Here is a 23,966-nt window from a genome sequence, read left to right as displayed (position 1 = left end):
TACTGAAGTAAGTTATTGCCAATCACATTTTTCGAGATGTTTTACATGTGGACGTGTATGGAATTACTATACACGATTAAACTAATAAAATGTGAGCATAAAATATAATTTTAAAAATATTACAAGATTTTAGATGTATAGTCTCCCCAATTCACAAAAGAGAAGAACTTTTTTTAATAACTTTTTCTACACGATATCTACTTTTCTTTCCTTTAATTACAAAACAAGACGCAGACGATGACCAGAGTGGAATCCAAGATGGTTGCCAACAGAAGATAGTTGGCATCAAACAGATACGAGGAGAAAGGCGATGATCGATGATGCTGACCCAGCAGTTGGAGTTTGACAGTCATGCGGTGTTCTGTTTCACAGCAGTTTACCATCAAATTGGATATCTCTGCTAGAGCTGATTCTTTCATCCTTGACATTCTTTCAGCCATAATAACACTGAGTGTGATCATTACGACGTAGGTATTCATTGCCATCCTGTGTAACCAGTGATCACTAATGCTCCAGAAATACTTAACCTCGTTGACGATAAAATGTGTCGGTGACCACACGGCTGCCACTACGGCAAACCACGCCACGTACACCCAGTAACAGGATCTTATATCATGTTCAGAGTGTGACAGACTGTTTTGCGTATTTCTCAGTAATCTAAGTTTCCTCTTCCAATCGTCCATGTTCTCAACCCAAGCGAGTCTTCTGTAGTGAAAGGGTCCCTCATGATTACGTCCAACCATTAAGTTGACATTAGCCTGTACGTCTCTAAGATTTCTAAATTGTTTATTGACGACGTCTGTCAGATCGTTCCAAGCAGCCATAAATATCAAAAACCCATAAATTAGATTACACTTTACAATATTGAAGTAGACGTCTGTCAGGAGATAAATTAATGGCTTTGTAGAACCCAATAAACGTATCCATGATGAGAAAAACCGACAGTTTTCATTGAGGTGAACCATACACAATATGATAGAAATGACTGTAACAGCCGTTTTCGTTGTGATTCCGGCATCTTTGAACAATCCTAATTGTCTTTCTATTTCACACAGTGTAAGTGAAGCAGAAAGTTTTGTTCTGTGGTCGCATAAACCCATGAAACACATATACACTATTACAACTATGTTGAAGAGTAGGTGAACCTCAGTGATGCTCACAGAAACTTTCTGCCCATGGAAGAGCACACCATTGTAACAATAGACAACTGAAATAACATACGTCGTAAGCACGATACTATTAACAACACATTTTCGCATTTCAGAATCACGATTATTTAATGATACTACACTAATTCCAAGCCAATATTCGATAGAGAACAAATATTTAAAATACATAAAACTGCCTGCCATTTCAAACGTATGAAAAATGTTAAAGGACAATGCTATGTATGAAATTACAGTCAAATGCACATAGGGAATTCCACTATTGATTCACTCCATCCAAATTAATTTCTCAACAAATATTTATTAAGTGTTGAAATGTCCTAGCCTTTGTATTATTCATAGAATGTAGCATTTGTCTTCCTCATTGTCAACACTTCTTGTTTGCTTCTAAGCAGTACCACATGTCAGGTCATGAATGTTTTAGCGTATTACATGAAATTATTCTATATTAACCTGACCCAGATCCAGAAAGAAACACAACGTTTCCACAGTAACAACTAGGTCAACAAGTCGATTAGTAGTAATCAATAGGTTATTAGTATCAATATAACATTTAAGGTTATTTATATATTTTAAGGTTTTGTCTTAAAAATGAATTTATATGACTAATTGGTCTAATTCTTAAATGGTGTTGAGTGTACGAACTTTTAAAACCTAATGGAAAATTATATTCTAGTTATATTTTCAAAATGAATGATTAAGTTATTTTATTTCATCATGATATATAATCGCATATTTCAAAAGCCATTTCTTTCCATGATTTCTGACCGCAACAGAAAATCCATAACAGCTACGTGATAGCTAACAACTTATATAATCACAAAAGTGTATAATCACAAATCTTTAATTATACACTAATTGACAACACAAACCGTTATAGTTTTCTAAGTCAATTGTATTGTTATCACCCCATGATAAAAATTTCTTATTGTGTATGAGTACTGCTAGTTCGAGTGAATTATTTTTCCTACGTCATGAAAGGTTTATTTTGTTGCATTATCAGGACAATCTGCCTTATATATTTGTAGCCATTGTAATTTACTTTACTCTGGTGTAACTATTTTTATCTGTAGTTGATTTTGCCTATTTCCCGAGAAAAATGTGTTCTTCTCCTAGAGTCTGGAGTCACGATTGTCTAGAAATCCAAAAAAAAGGTTAGAGATGAAGAAGCTAAAAATTAATTCAATTTCACTTTACATGTCTACACATATCTTCTTAAATTAATTTTTAACGATCTTAGAGAATAATGTACTATGTATGCAAATTTTTGTGAGCATAGACAATCTAAAGCAAGTGTTAGATATTCATTTCAAAAATTAATAAATAAGAAAACAATATTTTAATATACAAAAATATTATTTTTTTAATTTTAAAATTGTGTAAAGTATATTTATATAGACTAATAGTAGTGTACATGTTATATCATTATAAAATTAGAATTATCAATTTAATTATTCAACATTGCAAATGTAATCCTCAAGATATCCTAGATATTTGCAACAGAAAATAGTCGACATCAAACAGATACGACGAGAAAAGGGAAGATCGGTGTAGTTGTCCCAACAGTTGCAGTTTTACATTCTTTCGTCTTCTGTTTCCCAACAATTGATCATCAAATAGGACATATCTTCTAGTGATTTACATTCTCTCGTTGACATTCTCATTGGTCATTCCGCATAGGTGATTATTACTATCGTGTAAAACCAGTAATCATTAATGCTCTAGAAATGAAAGTTACGATATTTAAAATATATGAAGATATGTACCATTTTTTAACCGTATGTAAACAGTTTCTAGGCATTCCTTTGCAATAAGTAATAACAAAGTGCGGTCCAATATTGATCCATTACTTCATAGCCTCATTCACCCAACTAAGTTGTTTACCAGACATCGCCTGTATTCCTAACAGTCCATTGTTCACGTCTAACCGGCAACATAACACACTAAATCAATTCTTTTGGCCCACATTAGAAGCAAAAATCAAGTTTACACAGTTACAACTGTTTCAACTAATATAATAATACTATTCAATAGATCGTCAATAATTGATGGTAACATTTAAAGCTGTTTATTATCAACTATTTTTCCAACATAATAAAAAAATCCGTACTATTTTCAAAAATTAAATATTAATCTACGTCAACTTATTTTCGCTTGGCCCTAAAATTAGGTTTGGTTAAATCGTAATGTTTGGCCTTGGACTGGATATAGTAGCTGAAGCAAAATAAATATAAGCTCTTACCATCGATCAAACATTCCTCCCGTTGAGGAGTTAAATTTTCCACATAAGTTGATTTTGTGGAACATTTAACATGTCTCATGATAGCGCCATCTTAAGGAATACAGATAACAACTAAATAAATAAAAGACATTTATTCAGCTAGTGACGTCGTCAATACATGTACATAATGTAAAAAAACACTTAACAGCACAAATTTACAAATCAAAAACAAGACATAATTCACGGCATGGCCGAAGTGTGGACAAGTCTAGAAGGATTAACATTACACAGCCATCAATCTGGAGTCCTCACATCGCAGTTATCATCAGCCATTACAATACTGGACTGCTGCTTAAGAGCTTTTGAACTAAAAAAAACTGTGTGAACTGAAATGAAACGTAAAAGTTACCACATATTTTTATCATTTGTTACGCACCATTAAGAAATACTTAGATATGTTTTTATCTAGTCGGTTGACACATACATAGCCAAATCATACTTTGCTTGATTCTCTAGCGTTTCATTTACAAGCAAAGAAATTGTACTATTTATCATTCATAACATAAAAAATTTAAAAGTGAAATTGGTTTCAAACCAATGATTGATTCTGGACTTGGGCTATGATCTCCTGGATCACGGGGCTATTTCTGTGTTAAATCGTAACGCCTACTTTAGATGTCACTAGAAGTAGCGAGAAGAGGAAATTCCTATCCGGTGATACGAATTTGTGGTCTTGGTTAACATCGGTATTGTAATTAAGATGGGTAAGATAACTCGGGGTCTACTTGTGCACTGAGAATTTGACGGAAGAGACTTCAAAATTAAATGCTTCTTGGTGTTTTATTTTTGAATGGATATATATTTTTAACTAGCGTCTCTGGCAACGGAAAAAATATTATTAAAAATTTAAGCTGGAGTACAATAAAAATAGCATTAAGTTTGGACTGGCCGGTATTATTTATTCCCTTGATAAATTATTTGCAACTATTTAAAGTAATCGGTAAGTTCTCTAAAAACAATACGGAATGGGGATTTCCCTTGTTTAAAAATTACCTTACAATTAAAAAAATCTAATTTATTTATCACATTTCAATAGATATTTTGTTAATTATTTTCGTTAGTAAGATATTCCTGCCTATGACGATACCCGGAAAAAATCAATCCGAATTTTTTATATTAATATATATATATATATATATATATATATATATATATATATATATATATATGTATATATATATATATATATATATATATATATATATATATATATTTCAGGCATATTAACGTTTATTTGTAACAAAATATTCAGGTTTTATAATTATTCAAAAATATAGAACTGGATTTATATACTTTTCACATGATGAATTCCTGAGTGTTTCTACACTCAGTCATATGAGTGATAATATATCACTTATAACGACGATATACAGAACTAATTATTAAAAAGATTGTATGAAATCATGCATATTGGACTAAAACTTAATCATAAACCAAAAACGTTACTAAGTTATATACTTCGTACCATTTTTAAAGAGAACATTACTCCTAATAAAATATTCATTACATGTCGCAGTATTGTCTGTGAGATAGCCGTAATGAAGTTGCTACAGGAACTGTAACTTTGACTCAAGACTCAACCCCAAGTTACAGTCAACGTGATTCTAGGGGTAGAGATAAACAGATCTGTTGTTATACAAATGCACGAGGGCTGATTGGTGATTAATGAAATCTTTGTTAGTATCTTCTGAACGTTTTTCTGTTTGACTTAGTCAAATTAGTATCGTAACAGAATCTAATATAGATGAAAAGCTTTATGCATATATTTTAACTTCTAGGTGAAATATGATTTATCAATTCTTCTGGTTTTGTCACCTGTTATCCTAATAAACATATAGGTGTAACAAAAATCAGGTGTAATAATATATATGTGTAACCAATAAAGTTTGTGAAAATGTAAATGTAATCTATATAGGTGAAATAAACAGTAAATGTAACAGCATGCCACATGTCTAGCCATTTTTTAAATCTATATCAGTGCCATTTTGTATCGTATAATATCTTAAACAATAATATCATTTTCAAAATAATTTCAGTTTAACAGATTGTGATAAGATTTATTCAGATAAATTGAAATTCAAAATTATTATAATTATTTAAATAATCTCACTTTGTAATTAATTAGAGAGGAAGGAATGTAATTAGAAGTTTTTCTGTATTGCTTCCAAGAATCTTCACAATCTAAAATATTATAGCTTCAATGTGCAAAGATAACTGCAAGGGACTTACCTATATTAAATATTTTTAAATAGCTCTCTGCACGATATCTCGAAAGCGAACTGAGCTACAGACTTGAAAGTTTGTATAGAGCTTCATTTATGTATAGGTAATACATACAAATTTTTCAATAATGGTTTATGTTACCCAATATGGCTGGGCATTAGCGAATATATATTCATTGGTCTTATGGGTAACCACGGTGGTAATGAGAAAATAGCAAAATAAATAAATTTGTAAACAATCTGAGATCAATCACATGAGATGTGAAACGTCACATTTTTATTCATATAATGAAAATATAATGGATTAAATGTTAAAAGAGGAGTTCAACGAACGTTTATTATTTAACATTGCATGAAACCTAACTTAATGAACAAAATATGTGAATATATCATTGGTGCAAAGTATCTCTAGAAAACTTATCTGTATAGTGGTGCACGTCCAACCACGGACCACAGAGTCATTGAAATATACCACGTAGTAGGCTGAGATCATAATTTATTTAGCAATTTTAAATTTTAAAAGCAATGTAAGCGTTGTCGTTAGGCGACCCATGGTGTGGCGTACTCCAATCTTATACATTAATTGCGCAAGGAATATATTAAGATTGGTTATCGTAGATAAATTGCACACTTCAAGATCCTATACGTACTTCAAAATTGTTTAAGTAGGTACTGTACCAAGGTGCCTTTTTAGAATAACCACTCAATCTATGATACCTAATTTGAAATTACTGCGTTTTTGGTATAGGAATAAAAATAGTAAGGCCATTTAATGAATATTTTACAATGTAAAAGAAGTCTTTATAGAATATACCTAAATGCTTATTGTAATTCTTCAAATAATCCTTTCTACATATTATCGAGATTGATACTGAATTAAGTAACGATGAATCAGTTAACTACAGATAGTATATCGTGCATTGCAGATATCTGTTAACAACACTATTGAAAGGCTACAACATTAATATGTTACAAAAAACACAACCACAACAGCTGATATTATGGAGGGAATAGTTAGTTCACTTTGGCATAAGATGAAATGCTAATGTACACTAACCTATTGCATATAATTGAAATGACCTTAGATAATTAGTAAATGTGAAATATTACCTTCACTACTATCTTCAGCATGTTGAGGTGGGATGTACTCGTCGCCAGAATCTTCAAATAAGTCGGATAAACTGGAGTTTAACTCACTATTTATTAAAGAAGAGGATGCACCATGAACCAACTCTAATGCGTCAGCCATGTTTTTCAGGAGTTAGTTCAGTCTGCCACACAAACAAAATCAAAAATTCCCCGTATGGTAAAACAGAAAAATAAAATTTCCCTCACAAACTCAGCTGTTTAATATGGTTCTCTCTGGCATGTGAATGTATTGTATTTTATAAAGTAAGAAATGACAATACCGGAAAAACATTGAAATTGGAGTTGGTTCAGTTTGGCATCAGACCATCCAATTAAATCAAGAAGTATAACGATTAGAAAATTTTTATGTGAAAAACCTATAAGTAATAATAATTCTAATCATAAATAAAGCAAATGCTGTGTAAGTCAGAATGGAAAACAGCAGGTTACGTGACAACTTTATGTTTTTCACAACGATTTATTTGCGTGATAATCCAACATCGTTAAGCCTTCAGTTCCGGTACGTGATGTGATATGAGCCGACGTGTCGGGTTCCGTTACCTTGTAGCCAGCACACCTTCTGCTTCAGTATGTGATATAAGTCCACCATCGTGAAGTCCACAGCGCATATTCGGACGTTTTCGCACTTATTGTTACCTTATATTACTGATTACCCACATTACCCTACTGGTATTTGTATTGTACACTTTGTTGTAAATATTGACCATCTTTAGTCGTCATATTCAACAAACAGATTTGAGTTAACAAATCAAATCAAAAAGTAGTAGTGTTCTCATGCTACGGTAATAACCAAAACTTTACTTTTTATTTGCGCTTATTTCTATTCTAAACTAACAAAATAGGCTCTATTTATTTGCATCTTAGAAATATACTCGTAGGATCTTTAAACAAAATTATAGACCGTAAAATGTTTTCCGTGTTATTCTAATACTACTTTAATTAAATTATGATAAAATTATGTGCCTTTAATAAAAACAAGTTTATCCTTTGAAGAATTATGAACCCTTACATAATCTTATGACAGGAATCTTCCATCAGTGAGTATGAACTCGTTTCCGATCCGGAAATGGATCTGTGCGGCGGTTATTGACTTGATAACTGACTGATAACTTCCGCAATTTAGAGTTATTGTAACACCGGATTAACAAGGTATTCCATTTTAAACGAAACGTCTTATTTTGTTTTAAGATTAAAATAAGTCGGCTATGTTTAAATTCATTAAATTAATCTGGTGTTTAAGTTTTCTTGTTTATACTTCTCCAAATAAAAACTACAGCTTAATTGTTTACAAGGTTTTCTGCTCTAATTTACATGAGCAGTTATACACAACTCTTATCTACAATTTTACGTTATTTTCAAACCTCCAAAACGTATTTCTGTAATATTGAGTGAAGAATTGTACGTATTTTACGTCATTTATCTGAAAATGTATCTGCCCTTGAAGCTCAGAAATCGCATATTAGTTTATTTTATGCGTAATGTGTACAATATTACATAGGGTTATAAAATATTTGCGTTCAGTATAAAAGTCTAAAAATTTAATAATCCAACACGCATAGTAAACGTTAAAATACTACAGTCGTTTTCGACTTTTGATTTGTCTAAAAGTCTTTGGTACTTTTAAATATTATATATATATATATATATATATATATATATATATATATATATATATATATATATATATATAATAAATATAATATATATATAATAAAATAATATATATTATAATAATAATTATTATTATTATATTTTTGTAATATCTAGTTGAATGCGGGAAATCGACTTACTAAATTATTAAAAATGGTTAGTGTATTTATCCAAGCGAAATATCGTTGTAAATGATGAGAATGATTTGCATAAAAAGTCAATGAATGGGGAGAAAATCCTATTATATTTCAATAGGATTTTCCCCCCATTCATTGACTTTTTATGCAAATCATTCTCATAATTTACAACGATATTTCGCTTGGATAAATACACTAACCATTTTTAATAATTTCTCAACGATTTACAGGGAGGACTTTACCATAGGGTAAAAAGCGTTTCATAACTCTCTTATTAACTCTTGTTATTTATAAATATCTGATGCCACATAAATGGTTTGTATTGAGTGCTATAAAGAAACTATCATTACATTGTTACTATTATATCCAAACTTTGTTGTGACATCAATATTTAATGTTAGAAGTATCTATCAAATGCATGTAATTAAAATCTAACTATGAAATTAATTATGAAATAAGAAAAACTGCTAATAACTATTTTCTGTAATGGCAGTGCCTGAAAGATAACGTATAATTTCTAGACAGGTTATTTTTTCAAAACTAATTTTAAAAATTTATATTTAAATTTTATGTTACATTGCATAAACTTACTCGGTATATTCCAACCTAAGTAAGAATAATGTTGTTACAAAACCAATATCTGGAAGTAAAATGTAAAGAGAATTCACTAATATGATAAACTTTAATAGTATTAGTCGCTAATACATTCCACTCATGTTTCTATAAACAAGTAACAGCTTATTACTAAATAAAAACCATTTAACATTAAATGTTGGGTGTATCTGCTACTCAATTTGTCCGATATAGGAAAAGCATAAACATCAATGCTACTTTCACAAGGTTAAGCTTGTTTATAAAAACTTGATGAAAGTTTATTTGTTCGATCATTGGATTGCAAGATAACCATGGACCTATAATACATAATACGTTTTCGTGTGAACCGTTTTTAATTGGGAATAAGAACGACACCCTTGGCAGTAACTGATCTTACATATGAAAAGGATAGGTATGAGTCATAACTATATAGGTTTGTAAAATTATACATGAATCAAAGCCCTTGAATTTACTTCACCCTACTTGATGTAAATAAAAGGATAAACATATACAAAAATCAGTTAGGCAAATTGAAACTACGCAGTTGAGGATAGTTGTAAAGCTGTATTTTTTTTACTTTTGCAATGCCATCAAAGCTGATTTAAAAAAATAAATAAACAGTTCATCTTATGCAGTTTTTATTTGAATGATCTGGTTCCAAAAACTGTAAGGACGGAAATAACTCAGACCCTCACTTGCAAGGGATGCCGTGTCGAATTATTTTAAAGTAGATATTATTCCATGATGGATTTTTTATTGTTTGAAATATCTTTGTGATCGGCTAGTCGGCATTTATTGTAAGCTTTATTTAGTTATATTGTTTAATTCTATGACTATATTTTTACTATGAGAGCCTTACAGCACTTTTGTCAATGAGCAAAGGAGATTGCTTGATTCTGTTGAACCAATAAAGTTCATGCTATCAATGGATCATAAACTATTCGTCGATTTATGAATCGCTCTAGGTAACCAATTATTTTGAAAACAGAGTACATTTCCAGTGTAACGAGTAAAGGTACTTTGAGACCTAGTAATCCGATTCAAAAGAATCCCAACAAGCATCATATCAGCGATTAAGGACGCCAGAGAGACGACAACTAGTGCATAGGTATGTTAGTTAGCGGCAACACATAAAACAGTCAAACCTACCTACGTCAGATCACAAATTGATATTATAAAGCAAATATTGTGTTGAAAGTGGAGAATTAAAATGTAATAAATATATTTCAATATTATTATTACCTATACTAATGGTACAACACACTCAATACTAGGTAATAGTGGGACATACCTAACTAGTTGTGTGCAATAAATTCATATATACATATATAGAGTTCTATATATTTTTATTAGACATAAAATAGTATGTCAGAATAAAGATTAATGACATAAAGTCTCTTGAACCAAGAGGTCTTACTTGAGGGGCGAGATTGATACCATTATACCACTCAGTCCTTTATTTTCCCTTAGGATTATTGACTGTCTCTGTCACATAGCGAAATAAGAATTAATTAATGGAAGAAAATTTCAATATTAGCCACAGTTTTTAGCACTCAGACTTCATGGTAGTATTATTGATACGGGTGAATCTATCATATCATCTATTGTTATATTGTTGCTGTTATTAATGTTTTTTAATTAAGCTATTGTCAAATATACGGACAATTTATCATAAAAACACAGGTTATCTAACAAGATTGGTGATTTATCATAATAAATAAAATATTGCCTGCTTACAATTATTTCAAAAAGTACATTTCAGATCGAAGTATGAAACGCAGACAGAGACGTGCTCTTGCTATAAGTTATCGTTTCTTGAAGGATCCGGAAGTTGTGTTTCAATCAATCTAAACGTCAATATCCGTCGCGGCTGCTGTATTTCTGTCACCTCGAAATTACAAAATTGACTGAGACAGTTCTGCTATTTACGTGTTTTGATTTATATTTATAACTTAAAATCCTGCTGAATGCAAATTATAATTTCAACAATTACATAAAAAATGCCAGAATTGAAATAACAGATTAATAGGCGTGAAAAATAATGTATTAGAATTGTTGGCCTTTCTCTTAATGTAAATATTTCTTTAACATAGCTATTAAGCTGATGAGCAACACATATAACCCAGCTTCGTTCAGTAAACATTTTTGACCATTCTAATTTGTCATAAACACAAAATTGGCCATATAGCATTTCAAATATTCATCCGTTAAGAAGAGCTGTTAAAGAAAAAATAGGGTTTAAGTTTAATTTGTAACAACATAATTTGTTCTTAAATATATTTCAATATAACAATAGTGTCTCGTATGATTTCATGTTGGAGATAGTAAAAGGTTCAAAATACGTAATAAAATAGTAATGATACGAGTTTAAATGCAAACTCTTGTTATTTGAATCCAACGAAGTCTGTAAAGAGATTTTAAAGTTCAATATAATTGTTATAGAATGTTTCACTTTCCTTTAATATTTACATAATTTATTATATTATTTTGTTTTCGGTTATTCACACTTGTTTTATACAATTATAAACTGAAAATTTCATAATCCAAATTTTATCAAGCTATGTGACCATATATAGCAACATCGTTTCTATAACTCAAAAATTTTTTTAATAATATAAAGACTTTGTATTATATCTTATAATATAAACAGATTTATGTGTCCATACATTAGAAAAACAATCTGAACTTTTAAAGCACGTCACTTTTAAATTATTTTTAATGAAGATAATCTCCATATTCAAATCAGAATTTCAAATATTCCATGATCATGATTATTAAACTTTAAACTTCTATCACTTATTAACAATTATTAATCTCGTTGTTTGCCATAGCAGCTGCATAGTTTTGTTTTTAATTACAATTAGATATGAAATGTAAATTATATGTATATTTTTATTACATGTAATGACTTTTTTATTTTAAAAACTAAATTCTTATTTTTGTAGTGGTTAGTACTACTTTATATCGTAAAACTTGGCAATGGAAAAGAATAAGGTTTAGTGTTTCTTATTACTATGCACAAAATCGGCATGTTGAACTGTAATTACCTACAGTGAATCACTACCAACGTTCAGTTCAATTAACCCTATGATACAAAATGTAAGGTGACGTTATCAATTTGTCACAAGTACTTTTTAGCTAACACTAATATTGAAATCTATATTGTGTGCATATAGTACATATTTGTATTGCGGGTATTACGTTTACTTATGTTTCAGGTTAGTTTCTCAATGAGCGCTTCTAGAGAAACATTATTTGGTGAGTGAGTGCAACATGAACTAATTACGAAATATTGTTCAGCATGGCGTTAAAATTTTGTATAATATTTAATAAATTATCTTATATAATCCAATTGCCGTTTTTCTACAACATTGTACATAATAACTAACAGTAATATATCACTATGTAATTTGTACATTTATCTGTACTTTTTATACAGTTACCTTGAGGTATACTTTAATTGACAAACAATCGTACTAAAATTAGGTTCAATGTGTACATATTCTTGTTTAGTCTTGAAGAAAAACATATGATCCATCCTTAAATCACCATTGTTTAATAGGTACTACAGCACTACAGCATTCTACTTCATTATTGAGTAAATGTCTGCCTATAACTTTTATGGCTTCAAACACTTATGTTCTTTTTCGATTATAGAACTTCACGGCATTTTGACTATATGGTAGAAAACATTTTTATAAGTGTCTCATCAGTAAAGATGATGGAAACGAGAAAGTATGAAAATATACAAAACGATTATAATAATATGACATTTTAACATTTGCCATAGCCTAACTATCAAAATTAAATGAGATCTAAACTTACATGTATTTTTACATATATAACTATAAGATGTTGCTTCATAAATATAAAACATACTATATTTCCTAGTTATGCTTCCAAAACGAGGAGCTAAATGAAAAGTTATAGAATCTATTTCAAAGACTAAAAATATAATAATTCTCTTTTTGTTTTAAAACGGATAGACAATTTTGACTGCAGAATAAAATAAAACGGCCGAAGCAATCTCTATTGTTTAGAGTTTAGGCAAGTCCAATCCCTCAGTCTACACGTGCAAATGTCTTTTAATATTAAATTTGTGTGTGTTTTTATGACTATTATTTTAACAAATAATCATTCTACTCTTTGTAATGATAAAATAACACTTCTGTGTCCAGGTTTTGCTATCGATAATGTATAATTTTAAAGTATAAAAGATATTCGTACATTTACTATCATTATATTTCGCAACATATAACGTTAAAAAATATTAAAATTTCGGTTATCCATTTAAACCAATAATATTTTTTAACATTTTTATATTTTTCATAGACATTAGGAATATATTTAAACAATATATGATTAGTTTTCACAGTTGAAAATACAATAATTATTAAATTAGCAAATGGAAATAATAATTACTCTAAGGAAATTCAAATTACATGAAATAGAACTGTAAATTAAAACGGAGCAAAAATAAATTAATTCTTACGGAACTATGCCGGCTTGGTATTATAAGGGGTGGTTAGGGTTTGCTTTTGGTCAATAGGTACTGGATTATTTAACTGTTAAGTTGTAAACTGTTGTTACACTCTTTGCTTTCAGACCATTACAAGTCTAACTTGTATAAAATTCCTCTTTCTCTCGTATTTCACTGTACTGTACACAGTACCAGAATATCAATTAAAAGATACTTGTCTTAGTTTCCTTAGAAGCGTAAAAAATTATTACATATATGTGCCCAAATATCTGCTGGGTTACGCTTGAAACTCCTTGTGATGTATAATACAGATTATTTGATTTGGATACATGTTATGACGTATTAAAAAAACAAGAATAAATTCATTGATAAAGAATCTAGTTTAACTATTCTATAATTGCTTTTAAAATTGTTACGATGGTAATTTAGACTTGGGAAATGCGTGTTGATTCCCAATGATGAATTACAGAAACAATGAAGAAATAAAGCGTGTAAAGTGTAATACCCGCATTGGTAGGAAGGTATTCTTTATAAAACCTCTAGTTTAAATAGTTAAGCGTCTGAGGTGAGAGGAGACAATTTTCCCTCTGAAGTGAGAGGAGACAATTTTCCCACTAAGGTTTCGTGGTGATTACAATTCAGGAAGTCATTAAATGCTTATTCCTGCAATATCCGGTATGCATTCTTAACTTTGTGAGCTGCTTTAAGAAATAAAAATTCATTAATATTGTTTCTTTCTTAAAGATATTCCTAAATATGCTAGGTATGATTTAGGTGGTGGTAAGAAAAATATTAGATAATGTTCTGAATTTCACGAGATTTATAGTAAAAATATAAATATAAATCAGTACTTAATCGACGTTTAATTTGTAATATAATAACAAAATTTCATATAATCTTGAATAAACCTCATAAAATACGTTCTTTTAGTGATTCTTTGGTAAAATGCCTGGTTAGTAAACTAGTATTGAATACAAAAAACATTAAACGGGCGTTATTTTTTCAATATTAAAAATAAGGATTATAATAATTTTTATAATTATTGGCCTGGTTTCCTTCTAGCTTTTATCTCAATTGAGCAAGATTTTAATTATAAGATTTTAATATAATATTTTTTATAAAAAAAATATAAGGGAAACGTAGAGAGTAAGGGACATTCTGTGTAAAAATAAAAAAAACTAATAATTTAGTTCCTTTGTTTGTGAACGATACACATTTACGAATAAGCTCTTTAACTCTTAATTAAATCGTTTCTCTTCCCAAAAACATGAACCAGTTGATATGTTATTTAGAAAACATGAAAGATAAAATTTATTTTAAACTACTCTTAGTTATTTATTTAAAGTAGGGCAATAAGGAATGGCAGTTATTTTACTATGAAATTACAACGAAAAACATTTATTTTCGTGTAGAGGCACAACTTTTAAGGATGTTTTCAAAATTTTTCGTAACAAAACCTACGGTTTTATCAAATAGTCTTATTTAATTTTCGTATCATACCAATATGATACCACAAGCCTATATTTAAGTCTATACATTATAATCCAATCTCAGACCAGAAGCTTTATAAAACAGTCCAAGTCGTTGAGGAAGTGACACAATTGATTTTACTCGAAGTTAACGCACAGCTACAGTAGTTTTATAATTCGTGATAAACTTATCTATTTTTAGGTTTCCAATCAACTTAGACTGTTATAAAAACTCTATATAATTTTATAATATATCCTGGAAATTGTCCTGAAAATTTGTTATCCAGGAAATTATCCTGTTTACAAACGACTAAATATACATGTCCTATGGTTGTTCAAAAAAACTAAATATTCAAACCCCCTGTGAAATAACTGAAAACTAAAGACCTTGACCCATTGATGATCTTAGCTTGTGGAAGCTACTGTTATCTAGTAGCTGGTAAACTGTCTAAGCTAGCGACGTATTTATGTACCTCTTATATCACCTATGTAGGGATTTGTAAAATCATGTTGTTGAAATAAAAGATGTCATTCTAAATTGAATAGAATTGTTTGAAGGTTGGCTAAAAGTGGTTTATTATTCAAAATCTCTGGAACTACATCCAGAGGCGATGAAAAATGGAAGAGTTAAAAAGCAATGCACAAAATATTTTGTTCAGTTGAAAGAAGGGCGATTATTAGAATTACTTGAAGCGATAATGTTCCACGTAATGGTAAAAACAGAATTATGGGTTCCATTCATAGCACAACGATGGCACCTTTCTCAAACAGGCCTACTGGTGTCCTAGTGGCATATTTTGTTTGTGATCTATGAGAATCTTTTCAAATTTAAGGTCTTACTTCCGTCTGCACCAAGTCTTGATGCACTACCTGTAGAGAGTACAATTCTACATTCAGTATATTTTAGAATTATATGTCCTTTTATGCAGTATGTCCTGGACTAAGTTGCCTTCTCTTACGAACTTGTTTATTTTATTTGTAGAAATTATCTGCAGCTGCCTAAGATCATCAGCATCAGTCAGTGATAAACAGAAATCATGACAAAAGTCATGGATCTATGCTATCCTATCAGAAATGTGTTTGTAGTTATGATAGTCTCACGCTGCATCATCATATGTAAAAATAGCATTTCGTGAATTTTTATTTCTCTTAGGGCATGAAGGTTATAACGTGCATTTAGTCATGTAAGAATCTTAGCGCTGCTTCCTGTGTGACAGGATATTCAGTATGGGTAAGGTTAGGGCGTAGGGGCCACCTGCTATCGAGATCCATGAGGAAGCATTGGGGCTCTAATCTCAAAATCATGTCCCCCGGAAGTCATGAATCATTTTCTCCAGACAAAGCAGGCAGGGGGTGGCGCAATCTTGTTGAGACTAGCAAGAACCTCTGAAAGTTAGGGAACGAACCCACCAAACTCCAACAGTCATCTCCCGTAGTAGACTAGTTTTATCGAATTGCCCCTGCTCTCCAGAATCTCGACATTTGCGGTTACTGATATGCCGCTTCTGGACATCCATAGGGTTGCCCAGATTTAAGTGACACATCGGGTTTTGATGTGTCCAGTGGTAGGTTCAACTGGAATGTATAAACCAGAAAGAAGTGATCTCTGCTTGGTTCTTCGTGAGTTACTTTGCATTAATTTGAAAAATGTTAATCTTTTATTTTGTTTGATAGTACGTAGACAGCTTAAAATAAACAGTATTAAAGTAGAGAAGAATTTTGCGTGATATAAAAAATATTTGATACTCCTAACTGCAATAATGTTATTAATAGGAAATCAACACGCACCATTAAATAATATTGTTTCTAACAGATCATGAACAGAAAATGGATCTATAATCAAATTAAATTACTTATTTTGTTTCACAATTCTTGAAATTTTAACGACTTACATATTTATTTTATTTTTATCCTTTCCAGTGAGAGATGGTAGAATGTTTTGTGACGTCACGTGTTTCACTGAATGTGGAACAAGGCTTTGCTTTTTGTTCGTCGGTGTTCTTATACCTGGAGAAAGTAAAAAGCACTTTAGCTTTGATGTGTTTGTTTATGAAGAAATCCAATAATAATCCAATATTACTTTATATATACCAGAATGAGTTCTAATACTTTTGTGCAAAACAAATCTATTATTTACAAAATTAAATAAAGAAATAAGATTTACCTACTCGTTTTTCAGTTCGTATAACAAACCAATGCCTGGGGTTTTTAAAGATCAAGTATTCACAAAGCAAGACAATTATGATACCCGCAGGCATATATTGATATTGATACATGCAGATTTACTTGACTCAAATAAGATGGTTACAGAGAATAAAGCATACCAAAGCCAGGTTAATCCAAAACGTGTATCCTGTAAGAGGTTTGTTTTGACGTGACAACGTCTTAAATTAGGTTGCGGCTCGGAGTCACTCATGAAAAAGTGTAACGCCCGGTAACGTTACGATGCCCGTCCAGTGGGTCCGCCGCAAGGGATCCGCACGGGATAAAGCAGATAACTGTGGGTCCGCCGCACGGGATAAAGCAGATAACTATGTTTATTCGTGAAAATGTTGAGTGCTTAGATTCGTCATAACCACAACTACAACAATAAAGGTAAATAATTGTACACTGATATTTCATTATCGTAAACTATGATTGATTGATTAATTGTTAGATTGACACAAAAGTTGAGAAACTGAGTTTATAGGTTATGTCATACTATTGACAAATGTTGATAGTGTTAAGTAAATTATTAGTTTAAATCACTCTGCAATCAATCGTAATTCAGTCGATTGAGAAGAAACAGCGCGTATTGCTAGTCAAACATTTAAAATAACAAATTATAACCTCTAACCTGTCATAACAGTGCGACCAAACAAACGAACTAAACCGACCAATCATCACGCGCGGAGTTAGAATTTAACTGTGTTTAGCAAGAATTTCAAATTCCAATTTTAGTAAATGTTTTATTCAACTTTACCATTTACAATAACAAATTTTAATTAATTTCAAATTATGTACAATGTTTTAGTAAACAAAATATATTTCTATAGTTAAAATTTGTGCAATTCTTATTTTTCATTCAATTCCTTGTTCCTATTGTGCAATTTAATAATATTCATATCAATAAATATTCTACCGAGAAAAAGACGTTGTCACGTAAAATCTTCGCCCGTAAAACCGACTTTACAGGCAACCATAATTTTTTTTTGAATTATACACTTATTTTCCATTCTCAAAATATTTTTCGAGAGCGGCAACTAAGTGTAGTGAATCCATAGGTAGTAAAGAGTTTCAAAAGCTATAAGAAGTTATTATAAGCTATTTAAGTAAATAAGAAATATTTATTTTACTATAAGAAATACACGTGATAATACATCCTTTTATCATTATACACTGAAATAAGTAATATCAATATATTTTCTTTGTATCATTATAAAATCCTCAATGTGTATCAACTTAGGTACAAATGCAGAATACTCGTAATTCATAAAAATAACAACAGTCTTGTTACGTCTAATGGATATGTCCAACTAACAAATTTAATTTATATTTAAATGGGCGTGAGAGCATGTTTTTCTAGGCCACAGCTTAAAATGGAATATCGTTTATTTATCCTGTGATTCTCGATATGCCATTATGGTTGTTCATAAAACTATATAAATATATTTATTAACGCTCTTCCAAATCCAACGGACTAACAATTACCTTTAAGAAACCGATATTTATTATGTATATTCCAATTTATAGATGTTTTCCCTTGAAATATTGTTTGATAAGACACTTAGAAATGAAATTGTTCAGCATCTCTAGTGGTAGGTTTCGCTAACACTTAGGGAACAACAAATATTATAACATACCAAAACCATATTTTATCCTAGTTTTCAATCATATAAGAAGTTATACTAAATAGCAACAACAATATACAATGCCACAAATGCAATACATGTGTCTGGCATTAGATTAAGTGCTAAATCCATAGCAGGAAACAATCCAGTTTTACACTAAAGTCACACTTGGAGTAAATTAAGTTGGTCTGCGCTCAGTGTCTGTGAAAATAGGATTCTTACTTGGACGGAGGATGAAAGAGATATGGATGTATTGTATGAAATAATGTTATGGAGAGTTGTTGGGATATATTCTTTGTTAGACAGGGCCAGTGAAAGATATGCAATAGTATTTTCTATGTATGAAGAAATGTGTGCGTAGTTAAGGTTAACATTAGCAACCGATACTTACTTCTTTAAACCATTCATTTGTAATGAAATATATTAAATAAATAGAACAGAGTAGAATTATCCGATTTTAGTTTAATACACAATATAGTTATGTAGACATAAATAATTTAATTTTGTTTAAACTGCATGTATTAATAAATATGAAAAACTTATGTACTGGTGTGAATAAATACATGTGATAAGTACAAGTAAAATAGTAAGCCCTAGGATAAAATCTATGTACTTATCTTATGTCTTAAGTCTTATTTTAGTAGAACCTTCATATCAATGTTCTCTCCGGAAACATAGACAGATAGAATATTTTAAGAAGGCACTGCAAGCTGTTAATTAAAAGCAATTGCATATACAAACCAAGCTATTGAATAATAGCTTGTTAATCTTAAAATCACCTGCGATTATAAACGCAATATTTTTTACATAAATAAAAAGTCTATAGCTAATTTCGTTCTTTAGATGTCTTTCACACATACATACGAAAGAGAAAATATGCCAACCTTCTGAATGGCATACGTCATCGACGCTCAGTCAAATTGGAGTGCCGATGGCCGAGCGGTCTAAGCCGTTGGACTTTGGGTCTGAGTTAGAGATAGCGCAGGTTCAAATCCTGTCTCTGTGACCATTGCACTTTTTATCAGTACCATTGACCTTGTACTGTATCGACTCTCCCCCTTATTCTGTTTGATAAGATCCTCGCACAGGCCAGTGGCCCATGAGGGCGGACAGAATAAGGCTTAAAAGGAGATCGGCCTCTCCTTTTTTTTTAAAAAAAAAAAAAAAAAAAAAAAAAAAAAAAAAAAAAAAAAAAATTCCCTGGATAAACGTACACTCTAATCGAAATACATATTTTATACATACAAATAAACTGATACAGCAAACTAAGTAAAGCCCTTGGAGAATATAAAGAAATCCATATAAATACAATACAATCATTATGTTTATATCAATCATGTTTATCTTCAAAATCAACGTAAAAATGTTTCATGTTTCTCAGTAAAGTCCACTGGGTATTTACTTTATTTAAATCTCTATAGGTCAGCTCTTTTCTTTCCAGATCTCGTGTGGAAAGGCAAACATTCAAAAAATTCTCAATTTCCTAAAGTGATGGGCATTGCTAACGCCCAGAAAATGAAGAATAAAATATACGAAAAATATTTTCGAACATTATTTCAGGTAACGATTATAATCGATGGATTTTGTCCATTTTAACTATGCCATTGAGATATTTCGGTTGATTCAATCGTAATAACTGTTAATAATATATTCTTGACTTAAGGAAGATAATATGAAATAAAACTAGATACTATTCAAATTATCTTATATATATAATGTATAAAAATGTATAAGTTTTAACGAAAGCCTTTTCATTTGTATCATCATTATTTCCATATCCACCTCGCAATAAACGAAGGATTAAGCCAATTACAGTTTAAATTGAATACAAAATCTTTTAATACCAATAACCTAATTACAATAGCTTAGTTAAATTTTTATTGTATGGACATTGGATGGAGTATTTTCGAATAGATCCTTTCATTTCTTAGTAACTCTAAATTATACTACACTACTTTAATGAATTTTTGTATACATAAGAAATGTTTTATTAATTTGTATTCACGGAACATTCCAAAATTTCAAATTTCCTTGTTCATAAAAGTATTCTGTTAGCATAAAAAAGACGATGGTTTAATTGCCTTTAATATTAGGTTGCCGTTTTATTGAAAAAAAAACGGCGTTGTGTCCATTTTTCCATTTGTATAAGTTTTGAGTTATGAAAATAGGTTTTTACTATTTTTTAACATTTTATGTTCTATATTTCACTATTATATTTTGGTTGTCGTTTTTGCTTTATAACCAAAGTGGCCGAAACAATTTTCAAATAGTTTGGTCAAAGCAATCAAAAGTGTTTTAACAATGTGTTATTTTTATAATTTATAGATGGAAGTATAGACAGAAATTACGCTAATTTAACGATATTTTTGCCATTATAAAGTAGAACTAACCACCTTACAGAATATATATTTGTAATACGGAACGATTAAAACCTATTGTAAATATGAGAATCGCCCATGTGAAGAATCTTTTAGCTTTGGTATTAGCATAATTTGTACGTCGCGTTTGCATAATTTACTACAGCCAACAATAATCTCTGGAAAATTAATTTATGCAGATGCTCGTGATTGTGCGTGTATGGAACTCAATTGCTTCAGATTCACCCGACCAATATAACTCCACTTATATATTTCGTGCTTTTTAATGTAACATCACATCACGAATTGCTGTATGTTAGTATTACTGCTTGTTGTATTGTATTATTAGAATTTATTACGGGTATATGGAGAAATTTTCACAATGCTATCATAATTGAAGAATAAATTATTACAATTTTTAAACGTTCAATTATTAACTTTTCACCATACATTCTATATTTGCTTTAAATTTCACACTGATAATATTATATTTCTAACTTATTAAGACGTTTTTAAGTAAATATACTTCCATAATATTAAAATAAACAATAGAAATAAGTGTAAAAGTAATGGGTATAAAAATATCACTAGTTACGTTTAGTTTATAACGGATTGTTTTCTGACATACTTAAAGTAGTGTTTGTAACATTTTAGAGCTTCATTTCAAATTCTCAGAACACTTATTAATTTTCATGACTTACACAAAACCTTTTGGGGGCACTGTATTTAAGTCAAAATTCTTTGTTTCATTTTTGAAAATCTTATGTGTTTTTCCTTTCTTAACAACATACAATTTTTAGAGACCTTAAATATGTAAAATTTTTTCAAAGAATCCTTTTAATTACTGCAATTAAAACATAATATTTCGTATAAATAAACGTAAAAAATGTTCATATTGGTATTATACGCTAACTTATTATTCAGTAAGTATAATAATCTAAGCGATTTGAAAAATGGAAAGTGACGATATACGTCGTGAAAACTTTGTAGCAGCAGATACAAATATGTAACAAATACTACATATAATTTTTAAACTTTATGAAATTTTTTTTCTTTTTTACTAAGTAAATATATTTTTCTAACCCTACTCAAACAACACACAATCAAGTGTAATATTGATAATACACAGACATTTTAGTTAGACATGAACGCAAAAATAATTATTTTGTCAAGCTGCAAATTTATTCGGAAAAAACGTTACATTTACTGGCCAGCTGTAGTGGTATTTCAAAGTCTTGTGTGTTTATAAAAATATCATAACAATTAATGATTCGTTGCACTTTTCAAGCTTTTTAAACTATGTCATGCATCGTACTTTTATTGGCCTTACAATATGAATATGAATGAGTCTAATGAGCCTACTAATGTTTATATTCACACTCGCACACGAGCGCGCGCGCGCACACACACACACACACACACACATATATATATATATATATATATATATATTAATGTAATGAAAATAACTAAAACCCTTTAAATTAAAACTTTTTATTACATACACGTGTTTCGGTTTTTAACCATCTTCAGTGTACATTAACCTCTAAATAAATAAATAAATAATAAACAATGAGATATACACATGTGGACCTTTTAAACATATGTTAAATTTAAATGACACAGTTGTAATTTTCTTATTAGTAATCTGTATTTAATATTTTAATTTTTTCAAAAATTGGATTTGTCTTATTTTTCAGATTACTATTTAAAATGTTATGAGGATCTTTATTATAATTTAGTTATTTTCATTACATTAATATAAATAGATAACCCTATAAGTGGAGTTAATAACATAATATATATATATATATATATATATATATATTATATATATATATATATATATATATATATATATATATATATATATATATATACTATGTGGTTATAGACTATAAATATATATTTTTATGTTATTTAAAACTGAAAAATACATAAAAAAAGAATATAGTATCTACTAGCTTATCTATTGCAAATTGTTTAACAAGCCATTTCAAAATATTTTATTCGAGGTATTTTTATTCAGAGACACTAACATAAATAAAATAAATTGATTACATGTTGCAGACATATCCTCGATAAAGACCCCTGTATAGGCAAAAATGTGTATAAAAATTCATGTTTCTCGTAAAGGCAGGACAACCTATGTTGTTCAAATTATAAAGTAATTGCCTATACCAGAATAATAAATTTCAGAAAACCTGATTTTCTTTAAATTAATAATACCGTTTAAAATGTTTTTGAAGTTTCAATCTCAAACATTTTAAGGTCTTTCAATATATAGATAGGTATAATATTTTTAAATATGCCTAATAATGTATAACATACAATTATGGAATACATGTCATTTCAAATAATAAGTATCCAAACACTTTTAATATTTTTTGGAAATCTATAATGTTGAATTTAAAAAGGATAAGCAAGCATGATTGACATTATATAAGGGAAAGTAGATAAAATATCCAAAGAACTAAAACTCTTTAGATACGCACCAATTAGATATTTCATATAAGGCATAACCCACAAATCTACATAAACACTGTGCAAAAAGGCCTTGATATAATTAAGAAAACCGCCATTAAAGCAAGCCCTTAAGTAATTAAATAATAACGTTTCCAGTTCTAGCGG

This window comes from Homalodisca vitripennis, chromosome 2, assembly GCF_021130785.1.
Source record: "Homalodisca vitripennis isolate AUS2020 chromosome 2, UT_GWSS_2.1, whole genome shotgun sequence".
NCBI lineage: Eukaryota > Metazoa > Arthropoda > Insecta > Hemiptera > Cicadellidae > Homalodisca > Homalodisca vitripennis.
The sequence above is the reverse complement of the archived record's forward strand: the minus strand, read 5'-3'. Positions refer to the sequence as shown.